The sequence below is a fragment of the Camarhynchus parvulus genome, chromosome 5 (genome assembly GCF_901933205.1).
Source record: "Camarhynchus parvulus chromosome 5, STF_HiC, whole genome shotgun sequence".
In the NCBI taxonomy this organism is placed as follows: Eukaryota; Metazoa; Chordata; class Aves; order Passeriformes; family Thraupidae; genus Camarhynchus; species Camarhynchus parvulus.
In genome coordinates, this window is record NC_044575.1 from 25,906,093 (window position 1) to 25,925,268 (window position 19,176).

At 40.9% G+C, this 19,176-nt stretch overlaps 1 protein-coding gene across 4 annotated transcripts in view; it reads right to left on the minus strand.

Annotated features, from left to right (window-relative positions):
• The window catches only part of TTBK2 (tau tubulin kinase 2), an 81,160-nt gene extending 65,287 nt beyond the window's left edge, over positions 1-15,873 (minus strand). For 2 of the 4 annotated variants that reach the window (XM_030948795.1, XM_030948792.1), the window contains exons 1-2: positions 15,520-15,873; positions 14,644-15,050 (exon numbers count right to left, since the gene is read on the minus strand). The gene's annotated coding sequence lies outside the window, so the exon portion shown is untranslated. The remainder of the gene's footprint in view (positions 1-14,643; positions 15,051-15,519) is intronic. The other 2 variants (XM_030948793.1, XM_030948794.1) reach the window with 2 other exon arrangements.
• Positions 15,874-19,176: the final 3,303 nt, after the last annotated feature.

Genomic DNA, 19,176 nt, shown 5'->3' on the forward strand with positions numbered 1-19,176 from the left:
CCCAGCACATGCATACAACACACAACTAGAGGAGACGAGAAGGCAAGCAATACACTGCTCTGAAGAACTTCTGCCAAAGCCTATGAAAAACTTTTCAGAGTAGATACATAGCAATTTACAGAGAAGAACTGCTGCTAAGGACTGTGTGAGAATGATGCAAGGGAATATACACAGCTAAATGCTTAATCCAAACAACTAAAGTTCAGGGCAAACTCTAATTATAAATGGAAATAACAATTAACTTTTTGGAAAATACAAGAAAATTGGCAGAGAAACTTTGATGAGACATTCAGATAGACAGCATGTGAATAGCAAAATGTTGTCTGCACTGACAGCATTCAAGTGATCAAGAGGGCTGCCAGTGGCACAGAAGCAGTGCAGCTGGCAGCCACATGACTGCTCTCACAGCATTGTGCTGAGCCTGCAGCACCAGCCATGAAGTGACCTGGACTCACTAACAAAACCTGAGCATTCTCTTGATATATCAGTGTATAAAGCACATTGCAAAGACATAGTGAGTGAAGCCTGACAGCTTGCTAAGCAGAACAGGAAAAAGAACAGAGGAAAAGATCTTTTTTCAGTCTGTAATGTCTGATCTCTTAGAATCCTTACCTTTAGGGCACATAACTAAATCTGCTGCAGTATTGTGATAAAGAGAGGACACAGGCTGTGAGTAGATAGGTGTGCCATCTCCTTAAATACAGCTCTTAAATAAAGCTCTGCTTTTTGCTAATGTGTGAAATGAGGACAGCAACTACTACACCAAGCAGGATGACTCCAAAAGAGCCTAGCTGACAGGACGAACATGAGGGAGTCCACACAGTGCAGGACATCTACCAAACTCTGACAGGACTCCTCAGCGAGGGGAACATACGCCCATCCTGCCACACAACACAGCAATCCCTGACAGAGTTAAGGAGGGAAGACAGAGCATCATGTTACAGTTTATGCAGTAACACCTCAGTTGTTCAAGGAGCATTGTACTTTTCAGCAGCAGATCAAGACCACTAAAAAAGTCAGGCACAAAGATTAAAAACCACAGTGACACTCTTGCCAAGACCAATTCAACACTGCTGTCAACACCCCTAGCACCAGAGAGTAGGACATAGCCACATAAGTGGGTCCTTATGCACTGCCAAATGACAGGAGAGGTGGGAAATGGCTTGGTGCCTGGCTCTGGCGAAGGAAGGAGGCACTAAGGCAGGTGAATAAACATATGATATACTGCCAGCAGAGCAGCACAAGTTACTACTTCATCTTCAGTTTGGCCTGGCTGTAGAGAGAGGTTCTGTACAGTGCCAGGAAGCCTCTCTTGTTCACAGAATATTTCACAATCATCACATGGGCTCAGGCAACATCAAATCTACAAGCACAATACACAACAACAAAGGAGATGGCTGTATCTCATCTAAGACTGCCTAACCAGTTTGTCCCTAAAAAATATTGGTGCTGGAAACTACAAAGGTACCGGAGCTTCAGTCAGCAATGTGGCTTGATCAGAGTATGCGCTTGTTTTATAGCTGCAGTTGAAGGTGGCTTCAAGCAACAGTGACTGAAACTTGAGCTCCTAATCCTAAGGTCCTTCAAGGTTTGAAATGGAAGATAGGCATTAAAGAACCAAAATGGAACTTTGGCAAAGGTATTTAAAGTAGGGACAAATCCAAAAATATCAACTTAATTTGCAGCAGAAAAAAAAAATTAGGTCAGACAGGAGAAAAGCAGATACCATGGACAGCTAATCAGAAGAGGAGACAGGTTGCATCAGACCAAAGATCCACCTAGTCCAATCTTCTGTCCCTGACTATGGCCAGCAGCTGATGTCTAGGGAAAAATACAAAGACACACAGAGCATGTGATTACCCTTGCCAGAATATTTTCTGGGGATATAGCAAGCTGGGACAAAAAACACAAAGTGCCAAGGATGGTATTTAACTTTTTTTGTCTCCAAGTTCATCAGAACTTTTCTGAACCATGAAAACTTTACCACCCGTAATGCTCATAAAGCAAATTGTAACCTAACTCCATGCTGTGGGAAGCACATCTTTGTTTCCAGTTTGTCTTTCGCTAGTTACATTTGAGATTCATTAACCCTTGTACAGGAAGGCAGTGTGTGGTTGCTCCCTGTTCACCTTTCAGTCCTACACAGGGAATACACCCCTACCATATGCCCCCTCATTTACCTCTTCAACTATTTGGTCATTCATTGATTTTGATCATCACCAGTGTGCTTTTTCCAGTTCTACTACATCCCCTCTGAGATCCGGAGACCAGCATTGTTAGTAAGCACTAACCTATTATTTTCACAGAACCTGCAAAACCACATTCAAAAGAATGAAGTTCACCACTGAACATTTTAAAATTATTTATCCTATGTGAACTGCTTTATGATTATTTTCATTCATCATTACCTCAGAGTAGCAAGGTCTTTCTCCAGTTCTCCATCTTCATATTTGCTAATTTTAACACCCTTGTATCACCAGACTATGTAATTTCAGTATTTGCATCTTGTCAAGATCATTTGTAAATATACAGTACAGCACAGAGAGCTACCCTTTTTAGGCTGATGAGTTATTAAGATCAATATTTTCACTCAGGTTCCATTAAAAAATATTTTTGCACAAAGTGTTCACATATAGAAAACCTGACTCATCATCTTCCATCTGGATCATTAACAGCTCTGCTTTCAAATTTGGAATGGATTCCTTGGGTACCTAAACACAATGCTCCCTCAAAATAAGGAGATGGACAGGATGGGGCCTTGAACAACCTGGCAACCATGGCAGGGGCTGGATCTAGAAGATCATTAAAGTTCCAATCCAAACTATTAAAGGGACAATTGAGACAAACTGCTGGGTGACTTCATGGTACTGTACGACCAGGAGATATAAAGGCAAATGAGGTTCTATGTGTGTACATATAAAATTATGCATATCAGAAAAATAATAACTAACTGTTATTATTAAACACATGAACATAACTGTTCACTAAACACATGAGAAACTATTAGCAATCAAGAATAAAATTTTGTTATTATGATATAAGAAATATTGTAAGTAAATATTCAGAAAGAAAATATGGCAACTCAATGCTAAATAGCAGTCCAAAAAAAATAAAATCTTAGGAATTCAGACAAAGCAGACAACATGAAGATCATGTGTATATCCATGGTTCACTAATATATTGAGTGTTGTATACAATAGCCCTTTCTAACTCAAAAAAAAAAAAAAAAAAAGAAAATAGAACAAGATAATCAGGGATACAGACTAGTTTCCACACGAAGTAATGACTTACAATTTTTTTCAAAGGATGATGGGAAGTAGAGAGAGGTACTTGACAGAGGTCTCCAAAATTATTAGGGAGATATAGAGTTTAGCTAGGAATCAGCTATTTATGATGTCATTTAATAAAGGGAGAAAAAACCAAAACAAAATAGGTCAGCAGCAGCCAGACTCAGAGAAAACTAATATGTGCAACTTCTTGCAAAAGGATACTGTGAATACTAAAAGTTTACAATGGTTCAAGTGAACAACAGTCAACTACATGAAAAAGAAAACTACTGTGGGTTACTGAAAATACATATTAAGTATATTTAGCGCAGGAAGTCACTTACTAAAAAAATGGAAAAGAACTAGAGGAAAGTATAATTTATAGTATCTGTGGTCTTGTACTTTTCCTTAGGCATCCACATATGACTACTGCTGAATGCACATCTTTATTCTACTCTAGAATTTTACATTCATACATTATGTTTGGGAAGATGAAGAGAGGACAGAGAAATTATGCTCCCTGTACAACATAAATTTAAATTATTTGAACTGATGAGACGCAACTCAAATATTGTGCATAATTTTCTGTCAGTTACTTGAAAGAAGCTTCCACCCTAAAAGTGTTGACTAGCTAGCTGTTATGGGAATGGCATCATAAAGCAAAACAATTCAACTCAAGTAAGCTCTTCTTCTCTGGCACTTATGTGAAGTTATTTGGAAAAAAATATATTATAAACACTCAGGAACTCCAAATATCATTTGTTCTATCATTTCAATTTCTATTTTACACATGTTCTACCTTCCACTTTGTGTTGGGTTTTGTGCTGTCTCGATGTTTCCATACAGATTTTCTTCCCTCTGCCTCACTTCAGAAAATACTTGGAAATGCCTCTAATCTTTATACTCAAATGATTTGATAGTTTGAATGCAGAGAACTAATATATTAATACACATTTCCTAACCTCAAGACTATCTCTGTCTTAATAAAGTTGGTGCAGACATCCAGGGTCAGATTTTTGACAATGAAAATTCACAGAATACATTTTAAATCACTGACAGTCAGATACAGCAATGTTACAGTTTGTATAGAAAGAAAACTTTAATGTAAAAACTGTTTGTTACTTCTGGCGGTTGCAAAACATATGACAGTAATTTTTATATAGGTGACAGGACAAAAAATTTAGACTGCTAAATGCCTGAGCTTCAAGAGAAACAAACATATAAAAAACCACAACAAATGTGATTTTTGTATCTACTTTGTTACTTCAAGGAACTCTCAATACTTTAATTTACCAAAAAAAAATTAAATCTCTTATGAGTAGCCATAAACAATTGCTGTAAAAGAACTGTAAAGACTTACGACTCTCTTTCCACAAATAAGTTACTATGTAAAACTGATGAAAGAATTTCCAAAATTTTGTTGCCACCTGATACAATATTCACATCTCTTAATATTCTTTTCACTTTTCTAAATGGTTTTGGTTGGATATTCCTCAACATAAATTCCTAAGGAATCTCTGAATTTTAACTAAATTCTGATATTTTCTACCTTTCCCATAGAAAACACATTATAGGCAAATCCTGACTACATCCAATACCATGGAAGCTTGCTTTGTTTTGGATTAAGGCATTTTTTTCCCTCATTTCATTCAGCACGTATACACCTATTTATGACATGGCACTACTTGCATACAAGAAAGAAGTCTACAAAGATTTCTACATTGTTTGCTAGAGAAGTGATTACACTTTTAAGTGACATAGAACTTCCTTCCCCAAGGAGATCAGGCTTTTACCACATCATGAAATATTTAAAACCATACAAGACCCTACAGCATGCAGCAAAAAACAGGGCAAAAGTATGCTTTTTAATCCATTTGTTGGTCACTATCAGTTGTCAAGGCTGATAAAAGGACAATCTGTTCCTGGACATTTTGTTGAGCTGGTAGCTGGTGATGGGAACAAGAGAAGAGATTCAAGTTTCAGGGGCATTTTCAGAAGTTTTATTTAAGTGTTGATGGCTGCAGTATTGAATTGCAAAAAGTGATTTTAATTTACTTCCATCCAATAGCTTTGCTTCAGTCTGGCAGCTAGTAAATAAGATTTCAATAACCACTAACAATTGTTCAGTAATAATTTTAAAGCAGAAAATTAAAAAAAAAGCATGAGAGAGGCTTACATTTACTTCTAAGAGAAAAAGCATTCATGGATAGAGCAATAGTCATATTCTCAAAATATTAAAATAGTTCAATCAACTAGCTAGATATTTCTTTCTTTGTGTGTGTGTGAACTTAAATTGCCATGCATATGGTGATGCATAAGAAATTAAGCATATTTATCAAAACATGCCACAGATTTAAAAAAAAATCATTGAAATTACTTCCCATCACCATGTTTAGACTATAACATACAATTCACACACATGAAGCCTAAATAAATAAACAAATCCTCTGGGTTTGCCTTTAATACATCAACAGCTGCCTCCTTCAGGTTCCCTTACATTTCAGGTCCAACACTCTGCTCTAGCCTTTGCCTTCACACTACACAGAACAGCAGCCATGACAAGAAATCCCAGCTCTTGCCTGAGAGCCAAGCAGCATAGCAGAAGGGCATCCAAACCTCTCACCAGAAAGGGCCTGAGGAAAAGGAATTAAATGGGAAAAGGGGAGAGAAAGAGGATGGTGCTACATGTTCTAACACCTTCATGCTTCTCTCACATTTCTTGTTTCTACTTCCTCATAATTGCTGAGGCGGCCATCAAAGAGCTTCTTCTCTGTTCAAGATTCTCAGGTATAACTGCATCAAAGCAAAAATTAGTTCAGGGAATCAGAAACATAGATTATTAATAATACTGCTATGCTAACATACTTTTTTATAAAGAATATGACACAACACACTTTTTGATACATATCGATATATATACATTACATGCATGTGTGTTTTTATGATATACACTTACATGCTTACATTATTTACATATTTATTCCATGTACACTACTATATTTTTTTACAGAAATACAGAACTTTGTAACTGTATCAATGAGGATTCATGTCTTCAACCACAACTACTTACAAAAAATGGCAGCAAATTTGGCAATATAGCTACATATAGATTCAAATGAATATGCCCTAACACTTACCAAATGGGTATGATATTTTTAAAAGTGAATTACTAAAATAATGGGAGAGGGGTATGTATAATAACAATAATTTAAACCAATGCTATCACTGATCATCTTTACAATATTAAAAAAAAAAAAAGTGGTGCAGACAAAAAAGCAGAATTTTGTGGGTCATGGAGAAAAAACTTAAACTAATATCTGCAATAATACTGAAGTTGTTTATAGATGTTTAGTGTTACTTTCCAGATTCATCTTTGGAGGCTGCTCTATAGGATTCTCTTGAGGCACTTGGTGAAAGTTGTTAAGCTACATGCAGAATAATGTTTTTTGCCTTTTATACACTGTCTGAAAATTCACCATAATGCACAGTGAATGCTACTGCACTTATAAAAGTGCCTTGCTTGTGGGTGGTATAGGTGCATTTCGTAAAATTTGGACAGCAAAGAATCTGGTCCCCATGATGAATTTATCATGACTGGAGATGTTAAAAAGCCAGCAGCTGTGGCTCAGGGAAAACTTCCACAGTAGAGGTTTTTTTCTAATATAAGCAGCAAAGGCATATAGGCTATCTGTACAAGTCCCAGGATGCAGTGATGGAAGACGAGACGCTCCTGTCAGTGGCAGCCCCCTGTCAGTATCGAAGCCATCAGGTCTTGCGGGCGGCTCAGCACCCTGGCCAGCTCCGGCGGCTCCGGACGGGCAGCGAGCGGGGCCAGGCCGGCACGGCGCCCCGAGGCCCGCCGCTGCCTTCCAGTGGACCACAGATATTAGTGAGATGCTACCAGGTCACACAGAACGCTCAGAACGACGCATTTGAATAACTTGTATCTTAATAGGAATTTTCAAGGAGATCTCTGATTTAAAGGTTCCTGAAACATAGAACACTCCAGAAGATAACTGATGTTAAAGTTTGGAAAGGATAAATTAAACTACTTTGGTAACTATAGGCTACCAGCTCAACATCAATTCCAGACAAATAAGGGGACTTGACTAATAAAGAACTAAAGGAAGACACTATAGCTATGGGTATTTAATTATGTTCTCCGTCCTATCAAACTAACTTTTTACTATGGCATTACAAGTTTGGTCTGTAAGGATAATAGTTATTATGGAACTTCTACTTCTGTAAGACATCTAAGTTCATATCACACTGTAGTGTCTTTCTGCCAGAAAATCAATAGATCATACATAAAATAATAGGTCCCAAAATATAAGTGAACTGAACAAATATCTTTGTAATTACTCCCATAGGAATCAATTTCCTACATAATACTGAAACATTTTTTACTCAGGAAAAAATTATGAAGTTCGTAGTTGATACTGTGATCAGGAAGTGATAAAGGACAAATGGCATCAAGAGGTTGCACAGACGGCAATCAAACTACACACGTGCCAGCTTAGATAAAACAAGACTTTATCTATCAAGGACCAAAGAATAAATGGAAACATTACCTAACACAAGAAGTAATCCATTATTGCTGATATATGTATTTGCTGGATTATTGAAGTTATGGCAATTATGGATGAATAGGCAAATAAATACTAAGAGACATCATAATACCTCTCTATCCTCATTGTAGGATTGCTGCTACAATATTATATCACATTCTAGTGTCCAGAATTATGAAGCTCAGTTCCTTCAGATTATCTAATAGAAATTGCTTTAGTCAAGGAAATTGCAAAAGATCTTAATTCTGACACAGAAATCATACAAGTTAAAGGTCAAATCTTTAGATTCCTTAAATGCATACAAATATCTCCAAGATCTTTAGCTTTCATTAATAAAAACACTCTACTAATAGAATATCTCATTAACTCATTCAATGGATTCCTCATTACTGACAATTCTTAAAAGACAGCACAATGACTTTCTACACTATATACTCTTATTCAACTACTGCTAGCACACATAATTCAGAGAAGCCCTAGGGAAGCTGGTTTTATGCATAAGGTTAGCCTCAATAATCACAACAATTCCTTTGGTCTTCACACAGTCAGATTAAATAAAGTGATGAGGCTTTTGTCTTTGGAAGTTAATTATACAAGCATATTTCATTATGAAAATACAATTATCCTAGGTGTATTTCGTTTTCTGGGACTGTCTTAAGTTCAGAAAAAACATTCCAGGGATCAGTTGAAAAAATAAAACATGGCAGAACCATGAGGCATGAAAATCAGTAAGTTTATGTATTACAAACATGGGGGTCAAGAGGCTCTCAAAAATAAGAACTTCCTACACATCAGAAGAGTGCAAGATCAGATTTTTAGTATCTTCCAAACAAATGTACAATTATTCCTAAAAACAAAACAGCAAAGTTTCTCAGAAACCTTTACAGGCTTTCAGTTTATCCCTTACTTAAATAATAAAAAGTATTGAATAACAGTGTTACATGTTTTAGGAAATATGGGCTGTATGTAAATAAAGACATTAAATTCCAAATCCCTCCAAATTAAAGCCAGGTTACAAAAATAACCCTGATTGTATTGTTGACCTATAACCCACCATATTTGTATATTTTAAATGTTTGAACACTTGATCTATACAAATAATTTGTCTAACACTGGAAATTTTACTTCAGATTGAGAGGAGATTTAACTGTGTAGATATGGAAACAGTTACACATGACATCATTATGGCAAAGTGTAATAACCCTACACTGATAACAGTATTCTCTAAGTTCTTGAATTTACATAAAGGAAATACAGTTCTATGGTGGTTTTTTAAACACCAACAGTCATTACATTTGCTTGAAGCATATTCAGCTTTAAACTGTGGTGAGATACTTCTGCATTTTAAAATTATTATTTAAACAACAACTAATTTCAACTCTATAAGAGCATAATGTAGACACACAATCATATGGCAAGCAGGGTTATGAGATTTCTCCTGAGGAAGAGGACACATTCAACGATATGGGTGAAATGTGTGTAAAGTCAGTGGGGTTTTTTTTGTAATACCAGAAGCTAGAATAGAAATAATACAGTTAAGAGTAATAATAACTACATTCTTATTTATTAAGACCAAGATTGAGCTTTTATGTGTTTCAGAGTAAGAAACATAAAAGCACTTCATAATATGCCAACACCAAATATGATCAACATCTACTGCATGGCTACTCGTACGTCAGTCACAGTCAGACCATAAATCAATTCTGTCCCAAACCTTTACTCCAGGAAAAAGAAATATTTCAGTGAGCAGGACCTCACAATAGAATTGAAGTATTAACCGCCAGTTCCAACAAGCCAGATGAAGTACAGCTGCTCCCTGATTAACAGAGGGAAATGGACTGATCAAGGAAAGATACATACAGAAGCACTGCCACATGACTGAGGTATCCTGGGCTCAAAATTAATGAAATATATCAGAACAACAGGAAGAAATGTCCAGCCTGAAATCAGCATGCTGCCCATATTTCCTTCAAATTAATAGAGAAGAAAGTGCACCATCACCTCAAAGCAGCCTTTCACGTAAAATGTTCCTCTTTCTCTTGTGTCCTCCCTGAAGTGACAATAGGCAGGAAAATCTGCCAGCTGAGCATGCAGGCTACAGTAAACAAAAGGATCTAGTTATGACTATCTCAGCTATGCATTCAGGGTGAAGCTGCACATAACAGCAGGACCTAGCAAACAGATATCAGCCAAAAAACAATACAAACAGCTCCATTTTTACAATCATTCTCTGCCAAGTTAGTGAGTGGACTCAGTGTAGCTCAGAGATGAAAGGGCACTAGAAAAGGCTCAGGCAGAGAACATAATTTTCCATTTAAAAGCAGTAGCCAACTGTTAGACTGGTTTAACAATAATGCACATTTTCATCTGCAGGAGCTAATGTGTGAAAAATATTCTTATATCTATGTACATCCATAAATAAATAACAAGTATCACCAGACAGTCAATAACAGAGCTTCTTTCCTGCACCCATCTCCTTCACTGTAAGAGAGGTAACCCTTTACTGGGGTTTGCTCCTCAGCTTCAGCATCAATTTCTTAGTTCTTGGCTGGTCAAGACAACACCTGACTGGTTTAGCTAGCACGTTGCTCCACAAGACCAGTCAATCCTTTCTTCATACTAATCTATCCTGTGATTCTTTCAAGATTTTTCTCTAACCAGATGAATTATTCAACAGGCTTTCTGACAGGATATACTGTCTTGCTCAAAACTGTAGAACTTAATTCTTAATTTCACCCAAAACCATCACAATTATTCGAATAATCTCTAGCTCTTAATGAAAAAGCACAAAACATCACACAGAAAAAGAACAGTGATCCAATGTCAATTCCTCTTCTTTAACTCTCAGAGTGCAACATGACAGTTTGTTCTAGGCTGACTTGACTCAGGGAATTATACTTTGATTTTATTTATAGACTACTGCAGATGGAAAATCAAAGCATCACATATGAACAGGGCATTTAACTCAATCAAACTCAAGGAATACAGAGTCATTCTTCGTCTGATACATTTTCTATCTGTTTATAATGCCCATTCTAGATCTATTAAGCTCAAGATGCTGATAAATGAAAGACAAGAAAATAATTATTTCAAGGCAGCATATAACTCAAGAATACAAACACATTCTAAAAAGTCACCAGTTTGATGCTGAAAAGTGTATTCTATTTGCAGATCACTACCTCCCTTTTTTTTTAAATTCTTCAACACTGCAAAGCTAGAGTCATACTTCATATGCTCAAAGTCACACTGCTTGCCTCGAGTGGCATTTGAAGCATTACTATGGCAACAAGTAAATTTGACAGCTACGAGACTGTCACATCCTGCTGATACACCACGTAACCGAGCAATCTAATTGTTAGTATGTTGAACAACATTGTATCAAATAAGTGCTGTTAAAACCCTCACAAAACGTTAGTACTCTGAGACAGAGCATGACAGAAGCAACAAATACTCTCTAAGAATTATCTGGGAAGTGACAGAGAGCAGAACTAACCCCCTCTCAGAAGCAATAGGCAGCTGTTGACTGAAGACAATTCCCAACTACTAAAAAGACAAAAGCTCTGAAAGGCAAGATCTCTTTTAACTGTGGATGAATCTAGTGGAACAAATTTTGTATAACCTCAGTTGTGAGAGAAGTGTATCAAAAACATAATAAAATTATTTCTGTATAAACAGACCGGGATGACACAAAATCTGTTTTTTTACATTTTTCTGCATGCGAACTCCACATTAGTAACCTGCCCCTGCAACAAGTAACAAGTCCCTTTGCAACACCCAGATAGAAAAATACGGCTACATATTAAAGAAACTTGACATCCTCTACAAGCTCTCAAAGCAAGTTCAGCATATTTTACTCTTCCTTTATGCATCAGACAGCTTTGTACAGGAAAGAAAATTACTCTTCTCATCAGTACCATCAGTGATCTGGCAAACTTCACCCATGAAAGAGGCCTTCATCTCTTCCAACTACTACTTGCACTTAAATGCAAGGCTAAGCTACATACACACAGTTCTCCAAAAGAAAGACTTAGTGGATAGAGTTCCTCATCATTGCAATTCTTAATCAATGATTAATCTCTTCAGACAATAAGCAACAGCATAAAATAACACTTAAATGATGCAATTCTGTGATGAAAAGTCCTCAAACACACAGGACAAGAACCACAGAAAAACATGCCTGAACATAACAATAAAAGTATTTTAAACTTTTTAACAAAATAGTTTCATTAAAAACACCCAAAACTTCTTCAGTTTCTCAATCTGCCCTCCTTTCCTCACTCCTCTAAAGTTAAATCTTTCCCTTCTCCCCAGAAACCTTCTCAAGTTTTCCAGGATTCATCTCCATTAATTGAAAAATAATTTTGAAAAATAACTGTTCAGAAGTTATGACTTGTACAACATCTCAAAAATGGGAAAAAGAATTCTCAACCAGATCAAGAGGTGAAGTGTCAGAAGGCCAGATTTTATTGCTTGAATTTTCCACTACTTAGGTTTCAAGATTAGTGACCTATAAGGTCCTACAGAGAATGATAGACTATAAATTTATATGGCTAAGAATGGCAGCTAAATTTCACAAGCAGCTTTAAAAAAATCCACATTACTAGATTCCCTCAAAAGAACACTACTAAACACCTAGCCCTGAAGAAAGGAGAGGGGAATATTCTGACTCTAAAATGTAAATAAATAATTAAAGTTTTAAAGGATAAGTAAAGACTGGATGATATTTTCAAAGAAGTTATTATGAAAGAACATACAAAATATAGTTACTAAAATCCACATGAGATAGTACCCAATACTTCTAACACAAAGAGGGAAGCCAACTTCCCTCTTTCATTCTGCCACTGCATGACAGAGAAAACAGTACAAGCATTAGAGCACTCTATTTGTGCATGGAAAGCAGAAAAATGAAACTGTTCCATTTAGCTGTACTCTCTTATCACACTGAAATATCTTTTATCTCCACTTCTAAAAATTAACATGTTTAATTACCACTTAACTACCCTAGATACTATACTCTTAAACAGAAAAAAAAGCCAAGTAAAAGATTTGAGAAAGTTTCTTTCACCCTAATCCTGAACAAGAAGTCAAGTTCATAGCAAAAAAATTTTAAACACACATGACCCATAGCTCTTAAATTCCTTAAGATAAACCTTGTATTTTGGCAATTTTGCATGTTTTCATTCTTGCCCACCAATGCTTTAACAATCGGCCCTTCAGACTGATCTGCTAGATCCATGGCACAACTCGCTGCAATGAGAGATCAGTCAAAGGATGCTCTCCCTTGAGGTGAGAGTGTTTTCGCAGAATGAGGGAGGAAGTACAGTGGCTGGTCCGTGTACCACAACACATCCCTGGGAGACCCCAACTAATCCTGGGGTCTCCTACTGAAAAGGCAGCTGTTTCTCCTCCCCTCCAGCCTAACACAAAGGCTTTGTGTAGTGCTTCCCCAGAGTAAAACAAACAGACAAGGCACACAGGAACACACAGAAACTGTCAATCTCCTTTGTAAAGTACCAATTCACTCCCACTAGATAAACAAGCCCTTACTAAAACAGAAAACACAGTAGTATATTAACATACCATACACTGCAACTTCACACACTAAACAAATGCTTAACCTTCTGTACACAAATATCTAGCATTGGTAGAAACTGATCATTTAGAAGCCAGTTTCGAACAAGGAAAACCCCACTCATATCTCTCATCTGTCATACTCAAAAATCTTCTTGATATAAACAGCCAGATTGAGAAAAGCCTCTCTGGAATTTGTGATGTTAGAAGTATCAGAGCCTGCAGTATGCAGCAGCAGTACAGTGACCACACTAAACATAAGCGACGTCACGATATTCCAGTCGCTCAATTTGTTCTTCTCATTCTAACTTCATCCTTCCCAAACAGGAAGTTTAAAAAGATGCTGAGTTTCAAGTAAATAATGGTACATCAGGAATATATTAAAGAAGAACAAAGTATTTTTTAGGGATAATTGGTTCCATCTCCACATTTTTTAAACTGCATCTTGATGCACTGTTTTCAAAATAACTTTTGACAAATGACTACTCATACTATTGCAGTCAAATTTTCCTATATATAATTTCATTGACAGGCCAAACAAATGTTAACAAGTATACCTCCGGCTTAATAAGTTACGAAAGTTTGTTAAACATAATTCACTCTGTAAAGCAAATGAATTATCATCAAAAAAGTATTCAGGACAATATTAACACAAAATAAAAATGCTGGGTATCTTTTTATCATGAATTCATACAATAAAGACTTCAAAAAACATTACCAAAATCAAACAAGAATAGTAAAATACATCCTAACCTTTTGTTTTCTCAACCCTTCTGTTCTTAAAATGAACTAACATATCTACAAGCATAGCTAGCATGTGTTCAACAGAGGCATGGCATTAACTACACAGAATGCATTTTAAAAATCTACTCATTTTTTCCAGAACCATAACACAAAAACTAACCACACACTTTAAGGCTAACAAGATACTTAAATAAATAGAATATGATTTATTTTAAGGCTCTCAACATTCCTGCAATATAGTTCATTAATTCAGAACATTTATGCTGAAATTACACTGGTTCTGCACATAAAGTCTAACTAAGAAAGCCACTACAGGCTATTTTACAACTAATTTTCTATAGCCATTTCCAGCTTAATTATAAATACAGTAGAAGGTTCTCAAAATGCTGTGGTATGCTCCAGGGTCATTCCTTTGTGTCCATCTCTCTCCGCCCCCCACGACAATACATCAATATTATCATTATTTGCACTCATTATTTCCCACCCCCACTTACACTAGCATTTGTTTCCAACTGCTCTGGCTCACAGCAGAGGTTACAAACCTCGTAGCAAGCTTTGTCCTCTCATTGCTTTTGCTCTAGAGTGACAACAGAAGCCTAAGGATGCCGCTGCAGCTCCAGAGATCATCTGTAGACTTGGGAACCAGGTGCTTTCCCACTTCCTCTTTGTAAAGCTAAAAGTACGTGCAATAACGTCTTTTTAACGCCGTTCCACACGCAGTTTGTGTTCCTCGGAGCGCCGTGGTGCGCGCACCCGCGGCCTAGCCAGGAGTATCTGTATGCACGGATCGATGCAAGTGCCGCTAATGGCTCCAGCACTCAGAGCGCCAGGCGACAGACAGCCCGCTTCCCATCCAGCCGTGCCCACACAGCAGCCGTCACACGCACGCCACAACCCAGAGCTGGAAATACAGACGCAGCTATTTTAAAACAGAGATCTTTCGCCGTCAGAACACGTAAATTTCTGTACCATTTGCCTTCTTGCAGCAAGTGGGAGGGAAAAAAAAAAAAAAAAAAAAAATCTCGTGCCTATAAATCTGAGTTCTCCGTAGAGGCCGGGGCAGCGGTGACTGCTGCTGCAACCCGCCAGACCGGCCGACCTTAACTCCACGGAGGGGATCGCCCCGTCCTGCCCCGCTGGAATAAGCCCTTCCCGGGGCGGGCCGTGGTCCCCGGAGCTCCCGCGCCCGGCAAACTCCCTCTCCCGCGGGGACAGAAACCGCGGCGCGGCTCCCACGCAGCAGCCGCTGGGGCCGGGCCGGCGGCCGCCGGAGCCCGCGGGCCGCGCCCCCGCCGAGGCGGCCAGAGCGCCCGCGGGGACGGGGCGCGGGGTAACGGCGGCGGCCGCGGCGCAGCACCGCGAATCCTCACCTGGAACGGGGCCGAGGCGGCGGCTCCTCGAGGCGGGGCGGCGAGTCCCGGCGGCGCCCCCGGCCCCACAGGAGATGGTGTGCGCGGCCCGGGGCGGGGGCTACAGCGGCGCCCCCCGGCCCAGCCTCCGCCCCATGGCGTGCGGCGCGGTCTCTATGGCGACTGCAGAGCCGGGCAGGCCCGCGGGGAGGGGTAACGGCAGCGCGCAGGCGGAGGACGCTCAGCGGGTCACGGGGCGGCTCGCAGCGCTCCCCATGGGGGTTGAGCCCCTCGCGGCGGCCGCCGCCATCCCTGCGGCAGTGCCGGCCGGAGCCCGGCCGCGCTCGCCCGCGCCGCCACCCCCGCGCTCGCCCTTCCTCGGCCACGGCGCCACCGAGCCCGCTGTCCCCCGGGGAACCGCCCACATCCCATTTCCGGAGCGGTGATTGGGCAGCTGGCGAGATTCCTCACGGGCGATTGGCTCTCAGCGCGGTCAATCCGGGCGCCGGGGGCGGGCGCACCTGGACGCGGCGCTGTGCAGTGCGGGGTTGGCTGAGCCGGCGAGCGCCGGTACAACGGCGGCCGCCCCCGCGCAGCCCCAGGACCGAGCTGCGGGATGGGCGCCGGAGTCCCCGTTTCCGACGAGCTTCCGAGGGGCAGCGCCCGTGCGGGGGTCGGCGCTGGCCCTGGGCGCCACGTGCCGCAGGACCACTGCCGGCGGGCAGCTGGGTCCTCGTTGCGGTGCCGCCTCCGCCTCAGCAGCCGGGGCTCGGCCGCCTTCCGCACCTGGGCGGGCTGCCCGGGGCCCGATGGGCGCAGGCCGCTGCCCGGCCGCGGGTAGGGCTCGGGAAGGAGAGGCCGGGGCGGGGCAGCGGGTGACCGCGCGTCTCCGGGAGGAGCTCTGTCCTCTTCGGGACACTGCAGACGGCTGTGTTCAGGCTCAGCTCAAATTTGCCCTTGGACATAAATGCCATTCACCATTTGGCTGTACACCTAGGTTTTATTTATCTGAGTTCTGATGGTGCAGCTCATTGTTTCAGAGGAGTTAAAACACCGCCTGAAAAGTCATGTGCATCTCCGTTGTGCATGTCATATGGTTGTCAAAGAAACCACTCCAGGACTCCTGGCACCAGACTTCATCTCAATAAGTGATGGAAATACCACTGGTATTGGCCCGGCAGGCACCTGCCAGCGGGTGCTATTTTGGGAGCAAATCAATGGATGAGATTCTCTTCTCCCAGCAGCTCTGAAGCTGTATGAGAGTTTGCCTTTGTCTCCCCTTAGTCCTCTAGCAGTTTCTCTGGCTGAGAGCCATCCTAGAGATGAGGCTGTTAAACAGTGCTCTCAAGATACAAAAAAGCCTTCAAAGCACTGTGGTAAACCTGTCTCTAACTTTCCTAAAGTCTGGAGTGAGGGCTAAAAGTTATCAGGAGAAGAAGATGGTAGCCTTTGATTCAGATGGACACTCTTTCTCTTCATGTACCAAAACTCTACATAAGTGTTTATATTTACAGCCTTAAATAAAAAACTAATAATTGCACATTTGTAATGGATTTGTAATGAATTCAGTCATTAAATGTCCTCAAGATGTTGATTGAGATCTCTGGTCATGGGAATGACAGAACACTGTGGTTATGGCTCTGGGGTCACCTGTGAGGGCTACAGGCTGTCACCTAGACTGAGGATCAAAGTGCCCCTGCTACCAGCCTGTTCCCAAACTGAGTTTGTCCAGAAAGTATCCAGAAGTGCTTTATTTTCATGAAGAGGAAAGTAAGGCTTTCGATGTCATTGGGGATGCTTATAGGGAATGACAGAGCACACTGGAAGAAGGTTACTTGATGCTAAGGGGAGAAAATATGACAGGATAATGAAGAAGACACATGGTAGGAAGAGAAGTAAAACTGTGATGCACAGCTGAAATAGATTTGTAAAAAAGGGATTGTTAACCTGGCGGGTGGGAATGAAAGAACTATAAGAAACATCACACTGGGGAGGAATGGTTGTGGACAATTGGAAAACCAAGAACAGGGAAATTGTGGTAAAAAGTGGAATGGCCTGCACTGTCACTGGACTGCATGGTGCTTCAGTTTGTGAGGGGAAATGCTTAGGTAACTCAGAGGGGACAGCAAGAACTTCAGAGGGGAGGAATGGGATTCCCTGGAATCATCTGTAGGGCACAGAATCAACATTTTGGGGGTAAAATTGAGGAGTTTTATATTCACTGGACAGTGGGAATCACTGCAACAGATATAGTATACATTTCTGGTGGGAAAATCTGAGAGGATCTCTAGAGGGAATACTTGGTTTTGGGAAAAGGCGGGAAAAGCCTGAGGTAACTTGAGAAGGATGGGTAGAGAAAATTTTGTGACAAAAACCTGAGGTAATTTTTAAAGGGCAGAAAGAAAATTTTAAAGGTAAAACCTCAGGTAATCAGCAGGGGAGTGAATGAATATTTTTAAAGGCAAAATCTGAGATAATTTTTATGGGACAAAAAAGGAACATTTGTGAGAGAAAATCTGAGGCTAATCAGTAGGGGGGGAAATATTGGACATATTGGAGATACTGGAGATAAAATATTGGACATATTAGAGATAAAACCCAAGATAACCATTAGATGGCATTTTGGGGCTTAAATCAGAAGTAGTATATAGATGTAGAGGAAGACATTATGAAGGGAAAATCTGAGGTAATCTCAATGGAATATATCATTTTGGAATGAAAAATCTGAGGTAATCTATAAGGACCAGAATGAATACTGGGAGGTGGGTGACCCTAGTGATGATGAGGAGGCGTGAGGGTCACTGAGGGGGTGTGAAGATCTCAGTGGGCAGGTGGATGAGGGCTGTGTTGCTGAGGGGCACCGCAGGGCGCTGTTCCCGTCCGGGGCAGTGCCCGCGCCCCTCAGGTCCCCTCAGCGCTGAGGGCGGGAACTCGAAGCCCCTGCGGCCGCTAGGGGGCGACCCCGCCCCTCAGGTCCCCTCAGCGCTGAGGGCGGGAACTCGAAGCCGCTGTGGCTGCCGCTCTCAGCGAGGCGTCAGGCAGGGAGCCACCCGCGGGCCGGGAGGCGCCCTCGGGCAGTCCCTGGAGTGAGGCAGAGGAGGAATGGACGGCCCTCATGCGTCTGCACGGTGTTTCGGTTTGCGGGAGGAAGAGATGAGGTAAGTCAGAGGGGAGAAAAAGAACTTCATGGGGGAGGAATGCTGGAATTCCCTGGCATCACCTGGAGAGCACGGAATGAACATTTTGGGGTAAAATTGAGGAGTGTGGGAACAAAAGCTGCAGTAATCTGTGGCAATCATGTGGTGAACATTTTTTGGAAGAAAAACCTATCTCTAGGGGAGAAGATTAGTTTGGGGGAAAGGTCTGAGGTAATTTGGAGAGGTTGGGCAGAGAAAATTTTGTGATAACACCTGAGGTCATTTTTAATGGCCAGAATGACCATTTTGGGGGGTACAATGTAAGGTAATCTGTAAGGGACTGACAGAATACTTGGAAAGAAATCCTGAGGTAATCTGTAAGGACCACAGTGAGCAATGAGGGAGAGGTTGCTCTCCAGGTGATGCTAAGGGGATGTGAGGGTCACTGAGGGAATATGAGTGTAAACCCCGTGTGCTGCTGAGGGACCACGAGTGTTCCTGAGGGGAGGTAGATGTGAAGCCCAAAGCTGGGTAAGAAAAC